Source organism: Canis aureus, chromosome 16 (genome assembly GCF_053574225.1).
Source record: "Canis aureus isolate CA01 chromosome 16, VMU_Caureus_v.1.0, whole genome shotgun sequence".
NCBI lineage: Eukaryota > Metazoa > Chordata > Mammalia > Carnivora > Canidae > Canis > Canis aureus.
In genome coordinates this window covers 55,719,314-55,746,747 of record NC_135626.1, presented here as the reverse complement: position 1 = coordinate 55,746,747, position 27,434 = coordinate 55,719,314, and the positions used below count along the sequence as shown (strand labels likewise).

At 53.7% G+C, this 27,434-nt stretch overlaps 1 protein-coding gene and 1 long non-coding RNA gene across 6 annotated transcripts in view; one reads left to right on the top strand and one right to left on the bottom strand.

Annotated features, from left to right (window-relative positions):
• Positions 1–3,968, top strand: part of LOC144286245 (uncharacterized) — a 176,316-nt gene extending 172,348 nt beyond the window's left edge. Inside the window, exons 6-7 of the mRNA XM_077852452.1 lie at positions 1,808–2,064; positions 3,041–3,968. The gene's annotated coding sequence lies outside the window, so the exon portion shown is untranslated. The remainder of the gene's footprint in view (positions 1–1,807; positions 2,065–3,040) is intronic.
• An 11,777-nt stretch (positions 3,969–15,745) lies between these two features.
• On the bottom strand, positions 15,746–22,086 carry LOC144286944 (uncharacterized). 5 transcript variants are annotated; one of them, XR_013354903.1, is made up of 4 exons: positions 22,040–22,086; positions 21,901–21,955; positions 20,799–21,816; positions 15,746–17,042 (listed from the first exon to the last, which is right to left on the bottom strand). It is a non-coding gene; the product is annotated as an uncharacterized LOC144286944 (long non-coding RNA). The 5 variants fall into 5 exon arrangements; XR_013354906.1 differs by having other exon boundaries at positions 20,799–21,828; positions 22,040–22,073; XR_013354905.1 differs by having other exon boundaries at positions 20,799–21,627; positions 21,729–21,816; positions 21,901–22,042.
• Positions 22,087–27,434: the final 5,348 nt, after the last annotated feature.

The following is a 27,434-nucleotide window of genomic DNA, read 5'->3' as shown; positions in this document are numbered from 1 at the left end:
GTTTCAGAGCTGGAGAAGCCTGAGCCTGAGCTGGTCCGGGAACCCTGAGCCTAGGGAGGGCAGGAAAATACATAGAAGGGCAACTGGGAATGCCCATCCCATCCCATAGGGCTGGAGCGCACTGGGAGCCTTTGCAAACCAGCCCCCACAGCACATCCGTAGACAACTAGTTCTGGGGTCTCCTGGGGATGCGCAGTGGGGCCAGTGTGGCTGTGCTCTGCTTCCGTTTCCCACTAGAAAGAGCTCAGCAAAACTGGTGCAAGAATCTTCTAGAAGTTCAGGGGTTTCCCCAGAAATGAGAGGATCACAGAACCACGTGGATTTCCTGGTGCTTTCCCATCTGTGAACTCAGACTCTCTGAATGTGCCTTCCACACAGAGTCCCAGTCCCTAACCCTAACCCTAACCTTGTAGAGCGGAACGTCACATTTGGTCGTTTTGCCAAGTGAGGATTCATTTTTTTTAATTTTATTTATTTATTCATGAGAGACACACATAGAGAGAGGCAGAGACACAGGCAGAGGGAGAAGCAGGCTCCATGCAGGGAGCCCGACGTGGGACTCGATCCCGGGTCTCCAGGATCAGGCCCTGGGCTGAAGGCGGTGCTAAAGCACAGGGTAACCCGGGCCGCCCCCCCCAAATGAGGATTCTTGCTGAAATGTGAATAATTACCTCCCAATTTACCTCTTTGGAAACTTCATATGTACACACACGTGCGTATATATGTGCACATATATATATATACACACACCTTTTGTGTACATCTATGATGTATAAAGAATTTTACAGAGGAGTGAAGCCCTCTATATACAGTAATAACTAGACCCCCAAGAAGCACAGGCTGTGCCAGGAAGGGTGACTAACTTGTCCCAACTTGCTGGGGAATGTCCCTATTTTAAAACTGGAAGTCCGGGGCACCTGGGTGACTCAGTGGGTTAAGCATCTGCCTTCGGCTCAGGTCATGATCCCAGGGTACTGAGATAGAGCCCCACGTTGGGCTCCCTGCTCCGCGGGGAGTCTGCTTCTCCCTCTCCCTCTGCCTGCCGCTCTCCCTGCTTATGCTTGCTCTCTCTCTCTCTCTCTCTCTGTCAAGTAAATAAGTAAAATATTTAATAAATAGCTAAATAAAACTGGCAGTCTTACATCCTGAGATGATGCTGCACGTTAGATGGGTTTGTACGGAGGAGGAACCTGAGACAGACACGTGGAGCTGACCTTTGCCCAAGGCCACATGCAAAATCGGGCTGAGGCCAGGCTTACACTTAAGCCTAATTCTACAATGAGTATGTTTTTTTTTTTTATAGGGACACCTCAGGCCTTGCAACTATAAACAGGGAAACTCTGTTGAAGATCCAGAATGAAGGGCAGTGGCTCTGGGGGTTGGAAATTTGGAAATGATGAGCTTTCAAAAGGGAGAGCAAAGCCAGGAAGAGGAGGAGGAGGAGGATCGAGAGGGTCAAGGATCTCCAGCCTGGGGGTGTGAGGAGGATCAAGGACTTGTCTGGGGTCCAGTTAACCTTCTGGATGGAAGGCCGCCCTCATGGACGCCCTCTTGTCCAGCCCCTGAGCCCACTAAGGTGGCAGCAGAGGAGGCGGGATTGGAGAAGGGAGAATTTGCTGAGAGCATCTTCCTCCCTCTCCTCTTCCACCCCCAGTCCCCTCCCAGCCCTTCCCCTTCTGCTCCCCGAGGGGCTTCCAAAACAGGTTCTCCTTGCCTGTTGGCCGGCTCAAGGAGGGGCGTGAGGAGGGGGGGCGGTGGGGAGGCAGAGCAGAGGGATGGAGAGCTAATTACTGTTTTTTCTTTTCAGTCCCTGTAGCTCTGCCAAACGAGGATCCCCATTCTGGAGGGACCCTAATCCTCTGCTGGTGCCTGGAGGTGTCCCAGGCAGCTTTCCATCTCGCTCATTATCATGGGCCCGCTTCCAGAACACGTCCACTCCTGGTTTCTACGACTCCGCCTTGCACACCTGTACCTCCCGTCCAGGGGAAGGACGGCTGGCTCTCGGGGGCTCAGCCAGAGGGGAGCTGACCGGAGACCGGGCCAGGCCGTCCCACCTACACGCCAGTAAGAGCAGGGGACCCCGTGGGAGTTTCCTTGTTTGAACAGATTGGGATGGAAGAGGCCTGGGGTGTGAACCTCCTGGAGAACAGAGGTCCCCGGGATAAGCAATAGTTCTAGAGAATTCGAATGCCAGCAGGAGTCGGCTTGGGGAGAATTTCCTGGGGCTGCTGCATCCCCGTTCTGGGGGAAAAAGCATAGCTCTTGCCCTGCAGCTGGGTACGGTTCCCCGGCACCCCCTGTCCCAGCCCATCTGCCCCCATCCCGTTCCCATTGAAATAATCACAGGGTAGGCCCGGCCTGGCAGCGTCGTCATGACAACTGCTCTAATTTCTTTTAATCCCAGTGTTCCTTCCTAAAGGGACCTCCTCCAGCCCCCGCTCCCCCCTGCAACGTGTTTTAATTGTAATAACTCCTGGGTTTTCGGGAGGTAATGACCGTGTGTGGGGAGCCGCGTTGGCCTGGCTCCATCCCTAGAGCTGCCCGCCCAGCGGCGCCAGGCAGCCCTCCGCCGCCCAGCGGGGGTCCTGGAGGAGCCCAGGGCAGGCTGGGCAGGGTCTGCCAAGGGGGGCTGCGGCCTCGGCGCTAATGAACACAGGCCGGGGGTCGGGGAGCCTTGGCCCTGCGGGGTTGTGTCCCGAGGACATTTTATGGCCCGCCGCCCCTCATCCCCCCCTGCATGCTCTCCCCCACCCCTGCGCACACCTTGCAGGGGATCCACGGGCCATTACTCTGCTCCAGGCCCCAGCCACGGTGCTGCTGCTGTTGCTGCTGCTGCTGCTGCTGCGGGGATGAACTCAAATCACCCCAAGGAGGGGGAGGCTTGTTAGGAAGGCGTTTCCAAGTCTCGGGGAGGCCCAGGATCCTGCATTTCTCACCATGTCCCCAAGGCCTTGCATTTCTCACCACCTCCCTGGGGGGGGGGATGGGGGTAGGAGGGGGCACGCCCAGGCTGCCTCGCCTCAGACCCCGGTTGCAATAGGAAGCATCTGGAGCGACCCTGTCCAACAGATGGAGATGGAGATGCCCCGTATTTACACTATATTGACCTGGCGTTCGCCCGCATGAGCCCGTTGAGCAGTCGCGCAGTGGCCAGCCCCACGGAAGAAGGCAACCGTCCAGTGGATCGCGCGTGTGCATCCGTTTGGATGTAAATAGCCGCACGGAGGCCGGTGGTTACCCTTTGGGAGAGCCCAGAAGTTCTAATGCTCAGCGCAGGTACGACCTCGCTTCGGCTGTCTCTGCAAAGGCCACCACCGGATGCAGCCACCTGGCCAGCGTGCAGCCTGCGACCGCCGCCCGGGCCCTCGCGGCCCCCCTCCCCTGCACCGAGGACACCCCGCTCCAGGCCACGCTCCCCTCCAGTCTCGCTGAGAAGGGACCGCAGAGAAGCGGGCGGAAGGTCTGATGGCCTGGCTTGGAAGCCAGACCTGAAGTCTGATCAAAGCCTGCAGGGCCCTGCCGCTCGCCCGCTCTTCTGGGAAGTGGGCTATTTCCAAAGCCGCGCTGAGGCGCCCCGGCCACCGGCCACCGTGGGCCCTCGGACTCTGCTTGTGACGCTCTTTCACTGCTAATAACCTAAGGGACAGTTGTGGGGTTGAGGCAGTAATGCGGCAGGAGCACTTGGCCCACTTCGGCTTCCACCAGAGCCTTCCCATTCGCACGCTGAAATATTAGATGTTCAGTTGGGAGTCCAAGAGCAAAATATTTCTGAAATTGTGTGTGTGTGTTTTTCTTCTAATTTAATGTGCCAGACAAGCCTCCCTGTAATTAAAACCAGAAACAAGGACCAGACTTAGACAGAGATTTGAAGGCTGTAAAATTCTAGGACAGGTTTATGTAAAGCAATTAAAAAGGGAGTTAAAAATTGTTAAAAAATTAAACACTAATTACTTTTTTTTCTCCTCTCATTTCTGCTGAGCTGTGTTGGCCGTGGAGCTCGAAGAACGATATAAAAAGGAGAAAGTTTTGCCTCGTTGCTGTAAATCATGTTCAACAAATGCTTCTCTGCATTTTGCAGCCGAACCCATCTGCTGTCAATTAGCCTAAATCATGCCTTTTCAATTAAACGGGCTTAGGGAAGTCTGGTAGCGAAACGGGTGTGTGTGCATGTGTGCATGTGTGTATGTGTGTGTGCACGTGTGTGTGAGTGTGTGTGGAGGGGGCCGGGGCGGTGGTTGCGGAGGGTGGGAGAAAGGTGAAGTCTGTGAGGTGGAAATATCCTTTAAAAGGTGTGATCCTATTTTAGCGTTTTCCATATAAAGTGGGGTATTATTTGCTGTGCTGCGGGGAGCAGTGAAGGCTGGAAACTCCGTGAAGGAGGTGAGCCTTGAGCACTGGGAGTAGATGAATTCTGGTGAGCTCCAGGGCAAGCGGCCGAGCTGCTGGTGCTCCCTGGTCCCCATGGGGCAGGGGACTTGGGGCCACTGTGTTAGGGGCGCCTAAGAGGGGCAGAAGCAACAGCTGCAAGCAGAGGGCCTTGCAGCTCAGGGACAGAGGGTCCTTGGAGGGACAGCCCTAAAGGGACACTTTAGGGCTACTAAAGTGGAGGAGCCGGTGACCTGCAGAAACACACTGGGGCACACACCAGTGAGCAAGGAGGGAGGGGAAGGGGCCATTGTTTTTCAAAATAAAGTGGGCTTCCCATCCCAGTAGATGGTCTGGACTCAGTCCTGGAAGGCCCCGTCTCTAGGGCCTTCATGGGGGTCGCTACCCCACTCTGTTCCTTCTGGAGTCCCCAGGCCACGTGGCTCTGTGTCCAGTGTCCTGGGGGGGGGGGAGGTCAAGTTGGGTTGTGGCTCCCCCAGAGTTTAGGAGCAGCTGGGCCGGAGTGTGTGTGTCTTGGCACGTGGGACCCCTCGGTGTGCTCATGTACCCCCTCCCCACCCCCGCTCCAGGTTGCCAGCCCGTGATGGTCCCAAACCCTCCCAGCCCCTGGCTCCTTCCCAGCTCCAGAGCGGTCACGTGAGGCTGTACCTGAGACGAGGTGACCGACATTCGGGTGGTAGTTTGTGGCACTTGCCTTCGAATTCCTGTGGCCTCGTCTCCCTTGATGAAGAAATACATTTGCCTTGACTCAACGTGGATGGGGAAATTTGCATTCTCTCCTCCCATCCGCCGAGGGAGGGAGGGAGGGGGTGCGGGAGGTGAAGTGTGTGGTCTGCTGATGATGAGTGTTTATTTTTAGTTACCCAGCCTCCTCCTCCGGGCTGGTCTCAGCCCCCACCGAGGGACCGCCCCGAGCCATCAGCAACCTGCCCAGGGAAACCTGCGACTCATTCAGGGTTTAGAGGGGGGATTTGGTAAAGGCAGGTCTGGTGATGGGAGCTGGGTCTTTGAGACTCAGGTTGGCGTAGACATTGACAGTAGTACGGGGCGCTTACAGGGTTCAAGCACCGGCCTAAACGTTTTACCCCAAATCCCTCATTTCTTCCCCACAGTCGGGCTCCGGGGATAGACCGCCCACAGCTCTGTTTTTCGTTTAAGAGGACGCTACGCCACAGAGAAGTTAAGACATTGGCCCAAAGCCACGCAGCTTCTAAGTGCAGAGCCAGGGTTCGACCGCCCCCTGCGCGCTCCTGGCCCTGACGCTCCGCGGCCTCTTAGAATCAGGGTGCAGGGTGGCCTCTGAGACTTTCCACGATGTCTGCTGCTGTGCTCCCCCCCCCAGGAGGGGGCGGGTGGCAGTGACCGGAGGTGGTCTTGGGGATGATGGATGGAGTTCTGACTTTGGAGTTAGGAACACCTAGATTGGCATCCTAGCTGGGCCACCTGCTGCTCCTGTAACCGCCACCAAATCACTTATTGCCTTGGCCCGCCCGTGAAATGGGGCACAGCCTGACCTCCCTGGAACGGTGAGGTTTCACCAGCGTTGAGTGTGCCCAGCATGGAGAAGACACTCCATAAACAGTGGGCTCTTTGCCTTCCTTCCTGGTGGCCTGATTCCATGAAGCTTGACCTGGTTTCTTTCTGGCTCTTGGCCTGTGATTTCCTGTAGGATACGGTTTCAGGTCTCTTTCCAAGTGATTCACTCTAAACAAGCCCCGGGTGGGACACCGTCCATGGAGCAGCAGCCCCACACCCCTCCACTGGTAATCTGACCACGGAGAGCTTTCCTTTCCCCAGGAAAGGCCACCTCCAGACCCCAGGGGCTCTGCCCTTTGTGGCAGCTGGAAGGAAAAGGTGAGGCCACGTCACCCTCTGTTCTCTGTCCACAGCTTCTCCGGGCTGCCTGGCATCCCACTGGCTGGGCCGAGGAGGGAAGGGCCGCCTGGCCTCGCTCCAGAGCAGCCCAGCAGGCCCAGCCATGCAGGCTGCCCTCGTCCTGAGCCCCTTTAATCCGATAGCTGAGTGCAGTGATCCGTGCCTAGGGCTTCCAGGAGCCTCCCTGAGCCAGGCACCAGTGTTCCCAGCCACCTCCGAGGGTGGCGGAGAGGTTGCTGCCTGGCTCCACGGAGCTGGCAGGATGTGGGAGAAAGAACCAGGGGCCAGAGGCTTCACTTGGAGGCATAGAGGTGCCTGGTCCCCCGGGAGGGCCTCTCTGGGTCACGGGAAGGAGGGCGGGAGCTGACGGTGGGAGGACGGATGAGCCTGGGGTGCCCACTCTGCAGGTGCTGTGCTGCTTCCTTCCATGTCACGGGCTCACCATCATCATCCTCCCCCCAAGCGTGGCACATGGCGTTCCCGGGGTGGAGCCGGAAGGCCTGCATCGTTGAGCTTTGCCCCAGCTCTTGGGCGCCCACTTCCTGTCCTCCTCTTCCCTGATGTCAGGACAATTTGAAAGGCGACCTCTTGAGCAGGGGCGCTGGTGTCGCAAGAACCAGGTTGTGACCTCAGTGCTGTCACTTGGGCTGGTTGACCTTAGGCGAGTTTCCTGGCCTCTATGAGCCTCCGTTAACGGAGGACAGGTCACGCTTTTCAGCATGGCTCAGATGCTCTGCAATCGTGCCTCCAAAGGCCCCAGCACAGCGCCTGGCACAGCATGAGCAGGGTTCTACGTCCTCTCTCCTCCCCCAAAGTCGCCGTGTACTTTGCACACCCAGGTGCTCCCCAGCCGTGTGGTTATGTCCGACCTTCCTCCTGTCAGAGCCTGGTGGCCAAGCTGCGTCTGCCTCTCCTTTGGGAGGAGCCAGGCGGGGCCAACGTGCTCCTGGGCCTGTAGTCAGTCACAGGATGGGGTTGAAACCAAACTCAGAGCTGCTTGTCCCACACTCCTGGTGGCCAGCTGGGAGGCGGCCCTCTTTGCTGTGTGCAGACACGGTCTCTGGGCACGGCCAGGCCTCACCGTGACTATGGGGAGAGGCTCGGCGTCTGGAATAACACCACCGGCCTTGAGGTTTATGCAGCGTCTCCTCATCTGGGAAGGTAGCCAAGCCAAATCGGCATCCCGCTCTCCAGGGGCCTGGAGAGCCAAACTGGTGGTTTCTCCGCGGGTCCCATGCCCTCGCTCCCTGGAGGCACCAGTCCCGAGGAGCCCATTGCTGAGGTTCTTCCTTCCAGCCAGCACACCGCCGTCAGGAGGACAGCTGTCATCAGAGCCCTCCCTGCTGCCTCAGCTTCCTGGTTCTAGGGAAACCCTGATGCTATAACCCTGGGGAAAGGGCAGACCGGCTACCGGGCAGGGGCGGGGTCCCTGGAGACCCTGGTAATAATCCCAAGAGACCACACCTACTGGCATGGGCTTGAGTGTCTGCCCACTTGGGCTGGCCCACGCAGAGCCAGCAGAGAGGCCTGATAGGAAACAGAATTTGATCCGGGTGTTGCGATTCCACTCCAGCATCACCTCCTCCAGGGAGCCTTCCCTGGGCTACATGTGCTTAAATTTTTCCCCCCTGGGTTATATAGTTGGCCCTATGCTTCCCCCGTCATACGAACCCATTTGAATTGGAATTGTTCCCTGGTCCATTTCACCCCCTAGGTCGTGAGCTCCTTGAAGGCACAGACTGTATCCTAGGTGCCCACCAGTTCTTGGCTGTCAGGGAGAGCTAATAAAACGCCTGCTGAATGGACGGACTCATGGGAGGGGGAGCAAGGAGGTCATCACAGTGGACATGACAAGGGTTTTAAAGATGAGCCGAGTACCCCAAATGGGCTCAAGGGCTCACCTCCTTGCAGGCGGTCTTGGGATTGGGCACATGGGTCTCAGGCGTCTGGGAGACTTACCTGTGTGGGCATCGTGAAGTGGGCAGAGGGCACAGCAGTCACGAGAAGCTGCTAGCTGCCCTGACACGAGGAGCTGATGAAGGGTTGGATGCCACGTGGCAGGACAAACACCCTGTTTCTTTTCTTTTCTTTTTTTTTTTTTAAGATTTATTTATTAATGAGAGACACACACAGAGAGGGAGAGACACACAGGTAGAGGGAGAAGCAAGCTCCCTGCGGGATCACGACCTGAACCTAAGGCAGATGCTCAACCACTGAGCCACCCGGGTGCCCAACACCCTGTTTCTAAAGTGGGGAGAGAATGGGGCTTCGTCTGGCCCAAAAGCCACTCTGCCCACTAGCTCAGGAGCCCGGCAAGGCCGTGGCGGGGAGGAGTGAAGGCTGGGTGCTGTGGTCTCACCTTCCAGCACAGCTAGCATGAGTCAGGCTCCTGGGCTCCTTTAAAGGGGAAAAATGAGAAGCATAGTTCAAGTTACCAGGTCTTAGACACACAAACACTATTTTGGAGTCAAGCACTTGGGTAATTTGAGGCCCTCTGCCAGCAGGCCTGGGTCTCTGGGGTTTTTTGTAGCCCGGAGTGGAGGATTTGAGCTGGTGACTCTCTTGGGAGGCTCAGACCGCAGCGTGGGAGAGCCACCGGCAGCCGTCACAGAAGGGCTGTCCTTGGGTCGGAGGCCCTGGGCTAGTGCAGGCCTTGCCCCTGCATCACTGCGTGGTTTTGGGGGTAGTCCCCTAACCACCAGAGTACTCGGAGTACTCGGCCTCACAGAGGTTCCATGCTCCGAGTGACAGTTACATCAGATGATACGTGCTCACACGTATCTTCCAAAAAACCACTCTAAAAATGTCAGGTGCCATTGTTAACGGTTTCGAGAGGCAGTTTGCAGGGCTCATGTGAGCCCAGCCCTGATCCCCACCTGCACCCCATCCCCAACCCTCAATCTCCTTTAGCTGGGCTCTCTGGAACTTTCTCGAAATCAAGAAGTGGGTTTTGCCTTATTTGTTTTGGCTTCTGACAGAGACGAAAGCCTCATGAGAGGCGGAGAGCCTCCTGACAGCCAGGCCAATGCCCGGGATGCCAGGCCTGGATACCACCTCCGGGAAATCGGGGCTCTTGTGACTGGGGGCGCCACATGTGATCTCTCTGCGGAAAGTAGGTGGACGTGAGTTTGGCAAGCTTGCTGCGCCATCAACCCTTTCGGCTCCTCCTGGAAAAGGCCTGGCCCGTGCCCCTAGGGAAGCAATGGTCCCTTTGAGCTAAGCCAAATCTGTGTTGAAACTGTTCCTGGGTCGTCCTGCCCTGTTCCTGCCCAGTTGTCGTGAAACACCACTTAAGCCAATGGTACTATCTCCCCAGGGCATCTGATTTAGCCCAAGCCCTTCGTTTTAGAGTGTTGGCAACTATTTATGAAGAAATAGCATTTTATACATTCAACTTGAGTGGACCCTACAAGCCAACATAGAGAAGTTGATGAGTAAATTGGTGCAAAATGTGCAAAGAACAATAAGCTTATGCTTCATCTCAAGGATGGAAAACCATGAACTTAGACACAAAATGTAGTGTAGCAGAGGGATTACAAGGCGAGACTCAAATCCACAGATGTTTTCGGATCTCAGCAGCCCCTAAGCTGCTTATTTTTGGAGGCCCCACCCCTCATCTTATCGAAAGTCCTAACATATCCCTACACCCCGCATTAAACATAGTTTTATGGTGGGGGAGAAGAATGGGACAACTTTTATTTATTTATTTATTTATTTATTTATTTATTTATTTATTTTTGAGATTTCAGAATAAAGGTCTATTCTCGTGATTTAAACTTGATTATGTTCATTAATAACTATTTGAGAATTGAGTTAAATTACCATTGGCCAGTTAGCAAGGTTATTTTAAAGATACTTAGCTAAACATTTGGTGAAAATAGGTTTTGTAGTCCTCTATATTATGGAGCCAATATTTTTTGCTCTGTTTGTAGGGTCTGAATGTTTTGTCATGGGCGCATGAAAAGCCTGTGGGCTTAAGTCCCTGTGCCTGTATCTCCCAGAAAAAGGAAAGTCTTGCTGAAGTCGAAGGCCTGAGTTTGATTCCTGGCTTTGTAGAAATGAAGTGTTACTCACTCCGTGATCCGTCTCAGCCTCCCTGACTCCATCTGTAAATGGGACTGATTTTTTCCTGTCGTGAGGATTAACAGAATAAGTGAAAGCACACAGCCCAGTGTCTGACTCCTACATAGAAAGCTCTTCAGTTAAATATGTCAGCATTAAAAACCCTATGTTAATAAAAGAGGGGGGAGGGCACCTGGCTGGCTGGCTCAGTCAGAAGAGCATTCTACTCTTGACCTCAGGCTTGTGAGCATGGGTATGGAGATGGGCGTAGAGATGACTTAAATAAATTTTAAAAAGAACAAACCTATAAACAAAAGGCATATGGTTCGAAAAAGAATAATTTGGACAATTTCCTCCCATTTTCTAGTAAGATCCTGATTTTTTATTTATTTTTTCTCTTTTTTAAATTGGAGTTCAATTTGCCAACATATAGCATAACACCCAGTGCTCATCCCATCAAGTGCCCCCCTCAGTGCCCATCACCCAGTCACCCCCACCCACCTCTCTTTCCACCACCCCTTGTTCGTTTCCCAGAGTTAGGAGTCTCTCATGTTCTGTCTCCCTTTCTGATATTTCCCACTCATTTTTTTTCTCCTTTCCCCTTTATTCCCTTTCACTAAAAATATATATTTTTTAATCTGCGTGTGTGTGTCTACACACACACACACACACACACACACTGTAATTATCAGATTTCATTCATTAAGAATTCAGAATAAATTTCACCATGTTTTAGGTTCGCTTCTAGATTTTCTATGATAAACAGTGTAGCCCAGGGAGTTAATGACAGAAATAGTATTTGGTGGAGAGAGGGAGGGTTTGGGTCTACTTGAGGGAACAAGCTTCTCAAGCCCTTAGAAACATCTACTTGGAAACAATTAGTGTGTTAATTAGGGAGGATTCTTATCAGATCTCAAGGAACGTCTCCTTGGCCACACCCTCTCAGGTGAGGTATGAGGTACTTCGCCGTTGGAAGTCATACAAGCATCCGTCTTCCGCAGCTTTTGGTACCCGGGGGTTTTCATTAATTCAGATCAGCCTTCCTCCCTGAGTTTGACCTTGGGAGCCGTGTGGAGGTGGACCTTCACTGGCCGTGTCATAAGAGTCCCCAGGAGGCCTTCCCTAAACACATGATGAACACGCACGTGACATGAGTCACACCTGAAAGACTCCAGGTAGTTTACTCAACATGATATTTGGCAGGCACATTTCTTGTCTTTCTAATTGGAAGGGCAGAAAGGAGGGCTGATGGATGGGAGGCTGTAAGGTGGAAAACATGTGGGCATTTCGGAGGAGGTACTAACGGCTACGTGGCACCATTTCGATCGGGTCGGTTTCTGTGGCAAGGCCATGTGCCTTGGTTGTCTCAGTGTATTCTTGATGGTGTGGGATTCAGGACCGAAATTCCACTGGGATTCTGTTAATAATACACCGTGTGGCTTCAGATAAGAAACTATGACCATGGATTGGTTAGAGTTTATAGCATACTGAATTCAATAGGGATGATATATTGGGGTAAATTAGATGCTCTCAAAAGCAAGCTCGAGACGAATGAGGTTGCAGTTGACTTTATCATCTGGTTAGAAGAGTAGAATGTGAGCTGGATAACAGTTCCGTTCAGCAGATCCCCAGATAGTTAAACAACCATACCCATAAAGTATCAAAGGCTCGTTTCAAACATAGTTGTGCTTTAGGCTTCCGTTGGCCTCTGAACTTGTATCAGTGACCTGAACAAAGATCAAGAAATTCTAAAGATGACCGTAGGCTAGAAGCGAAGCCCAGATGATGGATGCAAGCATTAGCATCCCTGATAATCTCCGTAGACCCCAATGCTCAGCCAAACCCAACAAGATGGAAGACTTTCAACTACTGCTGTTCGATTTCATGTGGTTTCAAATTCAGAAGCACAAGAAGTAGATTAGAGAGCCCTCCGTTGGCAGCAGTTCACATGAAAGAGATCTGGGGGTTTTAGTTGACCACAAGCCTAATATGATCCAACAGTGTGACTATTGCTAAAAAATGCTGAAATCTTTGGTAGGCAGCTTTAATGGACATATGGTGTCCAGATCCAGAGAGGTGATGCTACAGGGTCTCCTGGACTGGGCCAGGCCACATCCAGAGGAGTATGTTTAATCCCGGGCATCACATGTGAAGAGAGACAGTGACTGTTGGGAGGCACGCAGCGGAGTTATAGCTGAAGATATCAAAGTGGATTAACCAATACGGGAGAGAGCCCTAGATGCTCTCCGTCCCCATGTTCTCTTCTGGGTCACGCTGGAAGTCAACATTTACTGGCCACCCTCCTCCTGCCGTAGTTAATTTGGGCCTATAGCCAGCTCGTTTCTGGATTATAGAATATGGAATATGGTGAGCTGCGATGCGGTCCTTTGGCACCACTCCGTGGAACGATGCTACTTCTGTGCCCGCTCTTTCCCTTACTGGTCCTAAGAGTGTGATGAAACAAGATCAAAGGAGCTGGGCGCCCCAAATCCGCTGAAATCCCACGTGGAAGGCTCCCTCTCAAACACACCCGTTTGGTCTGTGACAAGAATGAAACATAAACGTTTCCAGGGTTAAGCCGCTGAGATCCGGGGAGTGTTTTGTTACAGCAGCTCGCACGAGTTGCCCTGATTACGCTACTACAGCTGTGGGAAAGAAAACCCAAGGGAGACGTGATGGCTTTGTACTGACAATGTGGGTAGCGGCGTAATCTCTTTGGATACTGCCTTGTTCTCCCAACTACAGGGCGCTTAAAAACATGAGAAGGTGATTTTATCCTCCTGGAAATATTCCTGGGAAATGGCCGGTGGGTGACCCTCCCTCCCCATGACAGATTCTTTCTAATCCTATTCCCCCCACGTGCCAGTTATGTGGCCTCCAGCAATCTGTGCCTCCGTTTCTTAATCCATAAAATGGGCACAACACAGTGCCATCTCACTGGGGTTGTCAAGAAGGTTGAGTGTGTTGTTTGAAATGGTAGCTACTGTGATCTCTCAAAGTATGTGATCCTATAAAAGGCCTCAAAACACAGGTCAGACTTGGAGATTTTTAAAGCAAAAGAAGGAAGCAGAATTACAGATGCTTTAGCTCGGGCAAGTCGTCAGAAGGAGCTCCAGTTTGAAACTCTCTCTGCAGGGACCCGTAGGTCATGATCCCTGGGTTCTGGGATCGAGTCCCACGTCGGGCTCCCTGCATGGAGACTGCTTCTCCCTCTACCTATGTCTCTGCCTGTCTCTCTCTGTGTCTAAATAAACAAAATCTTAAAAAAAAATAAAAATAAAGGTTGACTGTGTTAATCCTACTACACTCAATAGTCTCTACCTGTGTTTTGTTTTTGTTTTTGTTTATGTTTTTTTTTAAACAAAAGGTTTTTTCAGGGGCTGTCCTCAAGAAACTCCTCACTCAGGTCTTTAGAAAGTTAGGCAGAGACAGGTTTCAATTTTTTTCCATGGGTGATGGAGTGAAGGCCTGGCTGGTCCTTCAGTGCCCTGGATAGGGGAGAGAGGTGACTGCAGGGGTTCCTGCAGGAGAGGGGTGGTGGTGGGGAACCAGGGCCTGGATGCTCAAGCTCAGTGGGGGGAGCCCCTGTTCCGGGGAAGGAGGGAGGCCCCGCCAGTAGGGGAAGCAGCATCTGACAGCATCAGCCACCCCTGAACCCAGTGCTGTGCCCCTGAATGATGGAGGCCACTATTTGGAACACAGGGACCCCCTCCTCCCCTCTGTTCCAGGAGCCACATGAGCCCTGGGGTTTGGAGAGAATGTCTGTGTGAAGGCTGCTAGCAGCCAAGGGTGGGGATTATCCACCTCTGGGATGGATCAGTGTGCAAGAGCCTCATGCCACCCCTGCCCTTGGCCCCCATGACCCTGCCTTATAATTGCTGCGTGTCCTTGGAAAAACCACCTCACCTCTGTAAGATGGGGCTCACAGTACTGCTCTGTCATCTGCAAGAGGAGGTGAAGTTGAGTAAGACCGTGGATACGGAAGACTTGCAAACTCACTCGTCAGTGACAGAGGGCTCCTCCCCAGGCAGGTGTCTGTCCTCCTGTTCCAGCTGCAAGGAGCTTCCTAACCTCCTCTGGGGACTCGAGATGTTTTCCCAGGCGATTTTGTGCACCCGGGAACTGGCAGTGAGCAGAGGCCACGGATGCAGGCGACGCTGGGGTCGGGCAGGAGCGCTGGGGGAACCAGCCATCCTCCGGGCTGTCTCTTCTTGGGGGATATTTCCAGGGCAGGAGCCCTTACGGAGGCTGCTGCCTTGGGACCGGGTCCCAGCCCTGTTTTGCCAACACCGCGCTGCACTGCACCTCTTGGGCCTTCTCAGCCCTCACCCATGCACCTCTCAACCTGCAGGGTGGGAGGGCGGTGGTGGTGGTGGTGGTGGTGGGCGGGAGGGGCTGCTGTGAGGAGGGGGAGAGCCCAGGCGCCTGAGCATCTCACGTCATAATTCAGGACTGCCTACAGCCCAGGGAGCTGTTCCGCGCTCTGCAGAGGCAGATAATGAAGCATTCTTCCAAAATCAGAGAATGCGCCTTTTCTTGCCTCCCCCCCGCACCTTGCTCAATAAAATAATTAAACAGGGATTTCTGGAGGCCTGACACCTCACTGCCCTCCTGGTTTCTGGCAGTTTCTGCGCGGAGGGAGGGGAGAGGGCCGAGCTTCAGTGGGAAGGGGCCTGCTGGTGACAAAGAAAGCAGGCCTACCAGAAGGGTGTGGGGTGTCAGAGCGTGCAGGGGAGGGGCCCGCCGATTTCTCACCACCCCAGATGACATATGACTTAGCATGTCCCCAGGTCTCCAGGGTTGCAGCCTGCTGTGTACTTTCAACATGTGTTTGGTATTATCAGTGTTTTTATAATAATAACTGTGGTCTTGAAAGGGACTAAAATTAATTAAAATGCAGCACTCTGCCACATTCTGCATTATTATCATAGGAAAGCTTGCCTGGAAAGGACCTCCCTTGGGCGGGGGGGCGGGGGGCGGTCATCCCGCCCAATCCTCTCCCTCCGGCCGGGTCTGCACCCCACTTGGCCTTACCGGCCAGCCTGGAAGACCGCCAGTGCGGGAGAGACTGCCATCTTAAAGGTTAGGCTCTCTCTTTGAAGGAAATCTTTTCTTGGTATTTTAACTACAGTAAAAAGACAGCGCAAGCGTTCAGACCTGGTGCTTTGCAATCGCAGGATTAGACGGCAGGATGCCCGCTGGTTGTGTTCATCAACCGCTGCGGCCAGCTCTCCGCCGAAGGCACCTGCCTGAGATGGTCCTGTGGTTCCCAGGTGCCCACTGGGGTCACTGCATAGAAGGAAATAGTTGAGGAAGAAAATTCAGGAAATCTGGGGGTGGGCTCCCCACCGACCCAGGCTGGGGATTTGCTTTTTTTTTTTTTCTTAAGGTTTTATTTATTTGTTCATGAGATACAGAGAGAGAGAGAGAGAGAGAGAGAGGCAGAGACACAGGCAGAGGGAGAAGCAGGCTCCATGCAGGGAGCCCGATGCGGGACTCGATCCCGGGTCTCCAGGATCACGCCCTGGGCCAAAAGCAGATGCTCAACCGCTGAGCCACCCAGGCGCCCCTTTCTAACGCGTTCCCCGGTAAAGGTGGAACTGCTGGGCTGGGAAGCACAGCTGGACAAGCCCTGCTCCCAGGCGGACTTCCTCCCGGACCCCGGCACTACCGACCCGGGGGGCCACCGTCCTGGGTAGCGGAGGCCGGCCTGCGCTCTGCAGGATGTTTGGCCTCGACCCGTCAGATGCCGCTAGCACTCCCCCTCACTCGTAGGAACCAGCCATGTCCCCAGACGTGGCCAAATGTTCCCAGGGGCACAAAATCACCTCTCTTTGGAGATTCCCACCGATTTCAGGGAAAGGCTTTCTGCCAAGACCCAGGGGTCCCGGAGGAGGGAGGCACTGTTCGTTGTTCCAGAAAATCCTGCCCCGCGACCCCACCTCCAGGGAAGCAGCTCTAATCCAGGGAGAAGTGACATGCGAGTGTGTCACCGTCACTCATGAGGAGGGGAACGGATGAGTGGCTATGAATAACATCCTGAGGTCTGCGAGTGATTCACTTTTGAAAACAAATTAGAGCAGGTACTGACATAGCAACACGGCTTGCAGCCTCTCGAATTCCAGCATGGTTTTCCAAGTGGCCACAGTTGGCCACTGCTCCAGGCCTGTCTCACTCAGGGCGCAGCCCAGATGGCAGGGGCAGCTTTGGGTAACATGCCCCGAGTAGTGTTGCAATGACAAGTTACTGCCATGTTCCACGGTTTCATCACATTTGGGTTTGTCCAGGGGACCACGCTGCACCCAGGGCAGGGCGGCCAGCACCCAGTTCTACAGAGAAGGGAATTCTGGGCCCCTCGGTGGTGCTTGAGATGCCACGAGCCTCGCTGGCTCACGGCCTGTGGCTCTCCCGTCACCTGGCTGCTGTGCCCCAGCCACGATCGCCGCTCTCAGCCACCGAGGCGCTTCTTCCTCTCCGCACCACCTGGAACCCTCTCTCTGGTCCTCGGGGCACCGCTGACTCCCTCTCCTCCTTCCAACTCCGCTCCAATGTCACCTGCTCAGAGAAGGTGGGGGCACTTGACATCTAGCTGACGTTGTCCTCTTTGGCCAAACCAGCTGTGCTCATCATATCGCCCTCGCCTCTTTCCGGAGCAGCTGTTCGTCTCTGTGCTTTGTGGATAGGGTGCTCCGGAGATGCTGAGATGGAGTCAGGGTTTCCTGGGGAGGAACACCCATAAAAGCAAAAGGTGGGAAGAGCAGGCTTGGTCAGGAGGGGCCCAGAGAATGTGAAGACCTGAAAAGTCTCACGAGGAGCCTCCGGAGCAGAGACTGCCCCGTTGGAGAAATCCCCCGTGGGTGGAAATGGCTTGGCTCTTGGCCCGCCGCCTTGGTTAGGCATGGGCCAGGGGCTTCCCCAAGAAGAGCGTGACCTCAGCTGGGAAGCCGGAGGGGACCTTGGAGATACCAGTGGCCGGGGAGGGGGGCCGCGAGCCAGTCGAGCTCCTCGGCCAAGGCAACTCGCCCTTTCTTGAAGGGGAATCCGAGTGGCGCGTCTCCGTGCCCTCCCTGCCTGGTCAGAATGTACGTTCTCCAAGAGCAGGGATCTTGTAGACCTTTCCTTATTTTTTAAAAAATATTTTATTTATTTATTCATGAGAGACAGAGAGAGAGAGAGGCAGAGACACAGGCAGAGGGAGGAGCGGGCTCCATGCAGGGAGCCCGATGCAGGACTCGATCCCGGGACCCCAGGATTAGGCCCTGAGCCGAAGGCCGGCGCTCAACCGCGGAGCCACCCAGGGATCCCCTCGTAGATCTTCTTTGTGGCTGCTCCCCACCCCCCAGAACAGAGCCTGGTGCCCGACAGGTGCTCACACGGGACTGGGGAAAGACAGATGCGCATGTCTGGGGTGGGCCGAGAACTAGCGCTCCGAGGTATGTCGGGCTCTTTCTCACCCTGCAAGGCTTCTAAGGTCTAGAAAAGCCTAAAACAACTTTCCTGATGTTGGGGCGTCCCGCCGCTTGCCTCTTGTAGGGTGGCCTCTTGCAGGGCGGGGTGACATCTCCTGAGCCTGCGTTGAAAGTCAGGGGTGAGGAGGGGCAGGGAACAGCAGCCCAGGGATCCCAGGGGAGAAGGAAAACAGAACTATGGGGTGGCCCAGAGGCACATACCAGGGGGCCCTGGGTGCCTGTCAAACCGGAACGGTTATCTGGTCTGGCAGGGGCTGGCACCTTGGGTGGCCAAACAAACCTGAGATACGGTGTTCCCGAGACTGCGGGGCACGGGGTGGGGGTGGGGGGTGGAGATTGTCCTTTTCTTGTTCAGCTTTTCTCCTTCCTCAATATTTTCCTCTGCCCGTGGATGGGGTTGGGATGGACTTGTCACCAGCATTGCTGTCCTTGGCTGGAGGCGGTGAGGGGGGGACACCTCCAAGCCCAAAGTCCAGGTCCCAGTGTGCAGCACCCTACACGAATGTGGTGCAGTGTGACACTCAGGAATCTTCCTGGGTGGCAGAGGTGCCCGTGGGGCAGGTTCTCTGGGGCCTTGGGGTAGGAAGCAGAGGGTAGAAACTCAGTTCAGGGTGAGGAGGGGTGACGAGGGGCATGGGGGTCTGTCCTGGAGAGATGCCTGGCTCGGGGAACAGATGCGAGCCTCTGTTTACACAGTCACAACTGCAAGAACTAGGGGCGCCTGGGTGGCTCAGGGGTTGAGCGTCTGCCTTCAGCTCAGGGCGTGACCCTGGAGTCCTGGGATCGAGTCCCACGTCGGGCTCCCTGCATGGAACCTGCTTCTCCCTCTGCCTGTCTCTGCCTCTCTCTCTCTCTCTCTCTCTCTGTGTGTGTCTCTCATGAATTAAATAAATAAAATCTTAAAAAAAAAAAAAAGGAAATGCAAGGACTACAACTTGACTCTCTTACAACTGCATTTTACCAGGACGTGTCAGCACCACCACTGCCCCGTTTTCCATGGGGCGGCATCGACTTTAGGGCATGGGGGCGTTAACAGAGCATGGTGGCATGAGGGGCGCTCGGCAACAGGCTGTGTCTGCGTCATCGTCCACACTGGCCTCCTCCGACACCTCCATCAGCTAGTCACGAGGTCCCTGGCCATCAGTCCACACCAGTCACCTCTGAGTCACCTCTTGTTCCCCACCAGAGACCCTCCAGGGCCACATGCTTCCAGCTACTGCTTCAAGAAGCCTTGGAAGCACCCCTGACCCTGTTCCCAGATTGTCCAACCCCCACCCCCACCCCACCCCACCCCGCAACACGGGGACTCTCTCTCTTAGTTTCTATCCGTGAGCTTCTTGGCTCTTCCCCATCCTGGGTTCTCCCAAATGTGTGGTGTTTGCCATACATTTCCTTTTTTTTTTTTTTTTTAAGATTTTATTTATTTATTCGTGATAGACATAGAGAGAGAGAAAGAGAGAGAAAGAGAGAGAGAGAGAGAGGCAGAGACACAGGCAGAGGGAGAAGCAGGCTCCATGCAGGGAGCCCGATGCAGGACTCGATCCCGGGTCTCCAGGATCACGCCCTGGGCCCAAGGAAGGCGCTAAACCGCTGAGCCACCCAGGGATCCCCATGCCATACATTTCCAAAGCCGCCTTCGAAACCCAAGCTGGAATGGATTACTTTGATTTTTGCTGTGCTGTCCCCCCGCCCCCCGCCCCGATGCAGCCGACTCAGTAGGGCCTCCCCCGCGGGCCCAGGAGAGGCCCAGGAGCGCGAGGCCACGCTGGATGGAGAAGTGGGAGCACGAGCGTCAGTTAAGACTTCTAGAACATTATGCCAGCTACCTGCTTTGGGGAGCTTGTCCAGCTCAGAGCCCGGTTGCTCTCCAGCCTCACCTGAAGCTCCCCGCCTCCCCATTCTGCTCAGTTCAGGCCGGCCCAGCCCGGAGAGCTGAGCATTTGGTGTCACCTCTCAGCAGCTCTCCATGCCTCCCATTAGCGAGTCTTTCCTTTGCAGTGGCCAGACCCCCTGGTGCCGGGCAGCGTGGACAATGGACAACATGGTACGGCCCATGGAGCAGAAGTAAACCACGTGACACCATCTTGGGCCCTCAAAAGCCGTGAGATCCGGATTTCGTTCCCCCAAATCCACATGTAGGTAGCGTGCTGAGGTGGATGGGGCCAGGGCTCCAATGTGAGAGGGACTCAGGTTTGGATAGTGGCCTCGCCAGTTAGCGGCGATCCTGGGGAAATCGATTTCCCTTCCCAGGGAATGTCTCCACGTCCCCATCTTTAAATGGGCATAACAATTGTGAAGATAAGATGCAATGATGGGGCAGCCCGGGTGGCTCAGCGGTTGAGCATCTGTCTTCGGCCCAGGGCATGACCCTGGAGTCCCGGGATCGAGTCTCATGTCGGGCTCCCTGCATGGAGCCTGCTTCTCCCTCTGCCTCTCTCTCTCTCTCTCTCTCTCTCTCTCTGTGTCTATGAATAAATAAATAAAATCTTTTTTAAAAAAGATGCAATGATGTTTATGAAGCCCTTGGGCCAGTCTATTCGTGACCGATACGGCCCGTTCCCTTCTCTTTCTCCTAGGACGTCCGCAGAAGAAAGGACAGCTCTCATCTCTGTGATCCTGAGCGTTGAATGCTGAGACCTCACGGGGGCACCCAGATAACCCCTGAAAATGAAAATCAACCAAATGCCGAGAAAGAATTACTCAGACCTTTCTCTTTTCTTTATTAGCTCGAATACCTGGGAAGACGGGTAACTGAGTATCTCATCTTGGCACAGGCCCTGGCATGGTGTGACTCAATCCCTTGCAATGCCCTGCATTGCTGGGGACTTATTTCATAAGCTGAGAGTCTCTTGCTCGAAAGGCAAGTTTCCTCGTTCAGTATCAATCTCTTCAGCTGATGGGCACCCTCCCATCTCTCCTTGTTACGGGTGCCCATCTAACAGAAGTACAGCTATGACAGTGGAGAAGGAAATGCACAGTAAAATCCTTGCCTTTCAGTGAATTCACCGTCTATTGAAGCCAAAAGTCTGCAGGAAGGGTGGTGGGAGTGAGGTTTTTTTATTTTTTTATTTTTGTTTAAGTCATGGAGGAAGCATTTGTGATCACCGCTGCAGCTTCTTCGAGGCATGAAGCTGGGTCCTGTACCCTTCTGAAGTCAGCTGACTTCTCAGCTTTTGTGTGTTCTTGGTTCAAGGTCACTGCTGAGAGCCCTTACGCTCTAGAGAGGTAAAGAAGTACCTGGATTTCAAAAGAATGGCTCCTTGCTTGAGGGAGGAGAGCTCAGAGCCCGAGGCCTGGGAGGGGCAGGGCCAAACCACAATGGGGTCACCTGGGTACTAGACCACCCTTCTGTTTGGGTTGTGAGGGGTCCAAATAAAAAGGTGTACCACGCATCACATTCCTCAGACGTGAGTCTTTGGTTGAGGAACGAGGGTTCTTGGCAACGTCCCTCGGGAATTGAACTATCTTTATTCTGACTCAGCGGGTGGGGGTTGAGCAGTCCATAGAGGAGAAAAGTGGCCCTGGAGTGGGTGAAAATCTGTTACCTGTTTTTAGCTTTACCCGATCACCTGCCCCTTGTCTGAGCGTGGTGAAGCCGTAAGCCTGCCCGTGGGCTCGCTAGTGTGGGCTCCACTTACTGTCCTGGAGCGCAGACAGGCCGTGGGTGTGCAAATATCCCTACAGACTCCCGGCCTGCCACAGTCCTCCAGAGCTGGCCGCTTCCCCGCTGCCAACGAGGTGACAGTTGTCACCAGTACTTACTGGCCATGGAAAGGGCTCAGGGCCCAGGCAAAACTATAGACTCACGGTCATGGAAGTTAGAGCTGGAAGGCACCTAGGAAATAATTAGATCCACTCAACACCCTCATCTTACGGATTAAGAAATGAGGGGCGCTCGGCGGGACTGGGGTAGGAGGGCGCCCAAGGGCACATCACCAGTTAGTGGCAGCGAGTCTCGCATGTCCAAGCGGTCTTGTGATGCCGGAGCTCAAAGTCCAGTGGTGACCGTGCACATCTTCCGCATCTGAGTGGACAACTGTGCGTGTGGATTTCCCTCGTTTGTCCCTCTCCACCCGGCGTCCCCCGCTCTGGGCCCCAGGAGACTAACCCTCATGAGCTGCATCCAAAGGCTCCCGGACATCGGCTCTGGTCCACGGTGAGTTCTGGAGGAAGATGGGAGAGAGGGAGGACGGTGAAGCCGGGGTGCTCACCACCCCATTCTATCCCCCCGGGAGGTGTGCGCTCACTGGGCATCAGCTGAGCTGCTACGGATGGTACCGCCCCTCGTGATTTCTCTACACCTGCCTGCACCCTATAAAACAACCTTCCTCCTAACTCACCTCCAATGACCTCATCTGAGTGTGTCATCATTTCCTGCCGAGCCCCTGACCGATGCCATAACTGGAAGTTTGAGGGAAGAGTTTAGAAATTGCAGTGGCATTTACGGATCCCTTTTGCTTTCACATTCCTTGAGAGTAAGCTAAGCCTCAGAGAGCCTCGCCCAGGAGAGTCTGGGGAGCAGGGAGGGTGGACAACAGGGAGACAATCACAGTGATTAGCAAAAGGCTAATGACTCTCTTCTGGTTTTGCCTTTTATTAATACTGTTGTTGCTATTCTTACTGTCATTGAAATTATACAGGCCGTGTGGGACTGCATTCTGGTTGTGAACAAATAAAACGATACAAGTGCGTGTAGGGAGAATAATTCAGTACCCTCTTGTGCCATCACCCCCTTCCTCCATCCCAATGCACTTTGCCTAGTCTCTTTTTTTTCAATTCTTTTTTTAATTTATTTTTTAATAATAAATTTATTTTTTATTGGTGTTCAATTTGCCAACATACAGCATAACACCCAGTGCTCATCCCGTCAAGTGCCCCCCTCAGTGCCCGTCACCCATTCACCCCCACCCCCCGCCCTCCTCCCCTTCCACCGCCCCTAGTTCGTTTCCCAGATAATTTTGTATGCACACACATACACACACACGTGCAAATACAGAGCTTGTAAAATAGAACTTTGGCTCATGCCGTAGGCATCGTGCCGCCGTTCTCCCTATCAATGTATATGGCCCCTCGTTCTTTAACTGCTGCGTAAAATTCCATCACCTGGGTATATGATAATTTATTTAGCCATTTTGTGGATGTATAAGCTTTTTGTGGTTTCTCTGGTAGCCACAATAGACTGCAGTAAGCATTCTAACACAGAGGCACCCAAAGGTGGGTATTCCCTAGGGATAGATAATTATACATAGAATTAGGTTGAAGAATATAAGTCAGACTTGGTAGATCTGCCCAACCGACCTCCAAGAAAAAGCCGCATCGACAGTGCGAGAGGACCTCTTCCTCACAGTACTTTTTGAAGTGATGATCTCTGTGATTCCTGGGAGACAGAGCATCCTTTCCTGCGTTTTGGCGTTTGGATTCCCCCTGCAGGTCTCCCGTTCCCTTCACCCCAGTCTTGTCTTTCTCCAGGGTGGCTCTTCCACTTTATTATCTTCAGATATGGAGACAAGTATATACAGTCTTCAGACTGTTCTCAGTAGCAATTGCCAAATTCAAAGCATATGGTTTTGCCAGAGGTTTTCAGCAAGTGTCCAAAGAGAACCACGATTAAGAAATGAAAGAGGAAAACCCAGATCTTAAAACACATGGATCACATATCCCCTCATGTTGGGTTATATAATTTTATATTCTATTTGATATATTTAATTACAGATTTTTATCTACCTATCACTTTCTTTTTTTCTTTTTTTCTTTCTTTTTTCTTTCTTTCTCTTTCTTTCTTTCTTTCTTTCTTTCTTTCTTTCTTTCTTTCTTCCTTCCTTCTTCTTTCTTTCTTTCTTTTCCTTTTTCTTTCTCCTTCCTTCCTTCCTTCCTTCCTTCCTTCCTTCCTTCCTTTCTTCTTTCTTTCTTTCTTTCTTTCTTTCTTTCTTTCTTTCTTTCTTTCTTTCTTTTCCTACTTTCTGAATTTGCTCAGATGTTCTTTGCCATGTTCTTGGGGTACAATTGCCCCTGAGAACATTAGGTATATATATGTATATAAAGACACACACACAAGCATACATATATACGTACATATCCCATTATTGCTTCTGTTTCTCTGAAGAACTCTCACTGCTCAGAGCATTACTCCCTTGCCTGCCTTTGCATTTTTTAAAAAGATTTTATTTATTTATTTATTCATGAGAGACACAGAGAGAGAGGCAGAGACCTAGGCAGGGGGTGATGCAGGATCCCTGCAGAGAGCCCCATGTAGGACTCGATCCCAGGATCCCGAGATCATGACCTGAGCCAAAGGCAGACACTCAACCCCTGAACCACTCAGGTGCCCCCAGCCTTTGCATTTTAAGAACAGGAGCCTGGAAGACCCAGAGGCTTCTGAGGCTATAGAATAAAAATTCCTGAGGCCGGTCTGGACCACATCTCACCTGCGGCTTCCAGACACACGTCCCCAATCCCGTTCCTATCTATGCCCAGCCATATTCCGCCCCTGGGTTTCCTAGCTGGCTGGTCCCTGGTCCTCCTCCGTCAGCAAGAGAGCTCTTCTCCAGTCCTTTTTGGGATTGATGAAGACCATCCCTGAGACAAGTCAGTTTGGCCATTTTGCAATCCCTGTTGTCTTCAGGGAAACATGCTTCAACAGCCTGCCACCTCTGACCTCTTCCAAGTCACTAGCCCCAGGAGCATGCCTAGCTGTCTTGATGGGTCAACTGCTGGCCTTCCCCCCACCCGCCAGTGGCAGCTTCTCCCTCCAGGTGTTTATACCAGGTGGAATCTGCAGAGGTCACGAGTCAGGTAAGAGGGAAGGGGGACCAGCATCTGCCACCCATTCATGTCCCCCCGGAGCCATCAGAACAGACGTGGCTCCCTCTCGCTGCAGCAAAATGACACCAAAAAAAAAAAAAAAAAAGTGTATCAGAAGAGATTTGCCCCATTAAACAAACAAAAAAAAAGCAATAAAAGGAAAGCCTCTTAGGCCATGTCACTTTGGGGTAAGCAAGAGGTGGGGATCTCGCCAGAGTAGGCCTCCAAAGCTTCCTGTTTGCAGGCAAGCGGGAAGCGTAGTGCAAACATCCTTCTTCATTTACAGTCTTTGTTCTTGCTCAGCCAGTGTACTGTTCAACAGGGTGGCCTATGGGACGCATGCTCCCGTCTGCGTTATCTGCTTCAGATCAAAAGAGAAAATGCATGAGAATGTGCTCAGGAGGCCTGGTTACCACACACATGCCAGTTAGAATCATAATCATAAAGGCTGGGGCTGGGACCTCTCGGGGAATCTGGGACTGTGTCTCTCCTTGAGATTGGTCTCTTCCCTGGAGCTGGGGCCAGCCAACGCCGACGGCCTGTTCATGTGCCAGGTGCTCAGCTGTGCATGGCAGGGGGGAGGGGGCAGCTGGGGGGGTGGTGGTGGAGGCATCCCTCCCGGGTGAGACTGGAACCCACTTAGAGGATGAGCATTTCCATTTCTCCCAGTTCCTGCCACAGTGACAGAGGGATTGGCTCCTGCTAGCCCTTTGGGCACCCAGTTTTCAGAGCTCACCTGGCTTCTCCCTTCTCCCCCCAGGATCTAGAAAACGTGAGACCACACCTCCCGATTGGCCCAAGACAGTCCCCCAATTTACACGGGTTTTCCCAATGTGCTTATTAATAGTCCACCTCTGCTCTCAGGAGTGTTCCAGATTGGGTGAACAGGTCCGTGGGCTCACCGTCCGTAACCCCTCTGGGAAGCCACAAGCAAGTCAAGGACTTTTCCCAGGAGCCAGCACAGGGCTTGGCACCGGGAAGGACCCTCAGCAACGCTGATTGTCAAGCCCATTTGGCTGCTGGGTTGTCTTGGTGGGTTCGAGGCCGGGGGGTTGGGGGGGAGGTCTGGGAAGGATCGTCTGGGTTTCCTGGAGTGGTTAAAGGTGCACGGAGAGGCGGTGGCCAGAGGAGGGGGTGGGGGTGGGGGTGACGTTTGTGTGACACCCTTACACTGTGAAAAATGAGCCCCAGCTTGTAAACCCCATCAGCGAGGTGCCTGAGACCAAGTCAAAGTCTTTGTGGAAGAGACGGGGCTTGAAGAAAACGTCAGAGTTGGTGAAAACACAGGCGGTCTCTGAGCCTGTTTGTGGCAAAGCGTCGCCACACGTCCCGCGGTCTGGGTAGGTAGGAATATGTGTCATTTGTTTAGAACTTGGCACAGAAGGAAGCGTGTTTGCATATAGTCTTGCTCCAGGCTGACAACACTCAGAGGTAGGGAAGATCAGTGTTCTCATCCCCACATTTTTTTTTTTTTTTTAGTTGTTTGTTTTGAGACAAGGACTCTTGTGCAATTGCGCAGCTGAAGGGTAGTAGAGTCCAGAGTCTTGATGAGCGCGCTGCTCCAAGCCCAGTGCTCGCTCCGGTCACTGTCGTCGAAGGGGCTCCCGAGAGCTGGCACTTGGCCTTCTGAGGGGCGCTTGGACGCTCTCCGCAGGGAGGACTTGCTCGTGGCGTGGGGCTGGGGTTCTGTTCTGACAGCTCAGGGGGTGGCTGGACAGATCGGGGGGTTGTGGGGGGGTGGGGAGTCACGCCAGCTGATTCCCCTGCACGGCCTCCCTCCTGCCCAGCCCCGCGTGTGAGCCGGGAGCAGAGGACAGACGTCGCCGCGTGTGCCACGCTGGCGCTCCCACTACGTGATTGGGAACATGTGAGGGCAGGGCGCGTGAACTGCGGGTGACCCCGCCGAGCAGGGAGGCTAATTAAAGCTTCTCTTCCCCGCACTTCAGTCACAAGCCCCCCTGCCCTTCCTCCTGATGGTGCGGCTGATAAGGAGGGATTGAATTTATGAAAAGCGATGAAGATGTTTGGATAAGCCACAGCGCCAAGGCAAGCCGGCCCGACGAGTTAGGGCCTGACAAGGCAGCAGGGGTGCCTGAGAGCTTCCGAAGGGACAGGCGAGGGCCAGGCCCCGAGGAGGGGGGAGAGGGAAGGTGGTTGAACTGAACGTGACACCGTGGGGGCGTGGCCTTGGGGAGGGCCCACCTGGGCTCACCTGGGCAGGTCAGGTGGAGGTGGGCTTGCTGAGCGCTGGCTCTGCAGGGAGATGGTCTGGCTTGGCCCAAAGCTTCCAGACTTGCCCCTCCGCGGCCCGCGTTCCCAGGGGAGCCCCGTGTGAAGCTGATGAGTAAGGAAGGGGTGATGGAGGAGGAAAGAGCACCTCCCTGCCAGAGGTGAAGGGGTTAGACCGCCCCGGGGGAGGGAGAAGCAGGAAGATGAGAAAAGCCACGGGTTTTGAGCATCCTCCGTGTGCCAGGCACTGTGCAGCGGGCTTTACACGAAGTATCTCACTTAATCCTTCGCTACGAGTGTTTGGTTGTACTGATGTGGGAAATGAACCTCAGAGAGGGCAGGTAGCTTGCTCAAGGCCACACAGCTAGATCAGATCCAAGAATCAAAACCAACTAGTGAATGATTTAAAAAAAAAAAAAGAAAGAAAAAAAAAAAGAAAAAGTGAGACTCTGGAGGCTTTGTCGTGATTTAGCACGCTCCTAGCCCAGCCACCGTGCCACACGGCAGGGCCGGGACAGGTAGGTCCACCAGGATTGGAGGGTGTGCTCCATCTTCTGTCCTAGGATGCCTCCACTCACTCCCTAGCTGGGCTCCCTAACTGTCGTGCCCCCC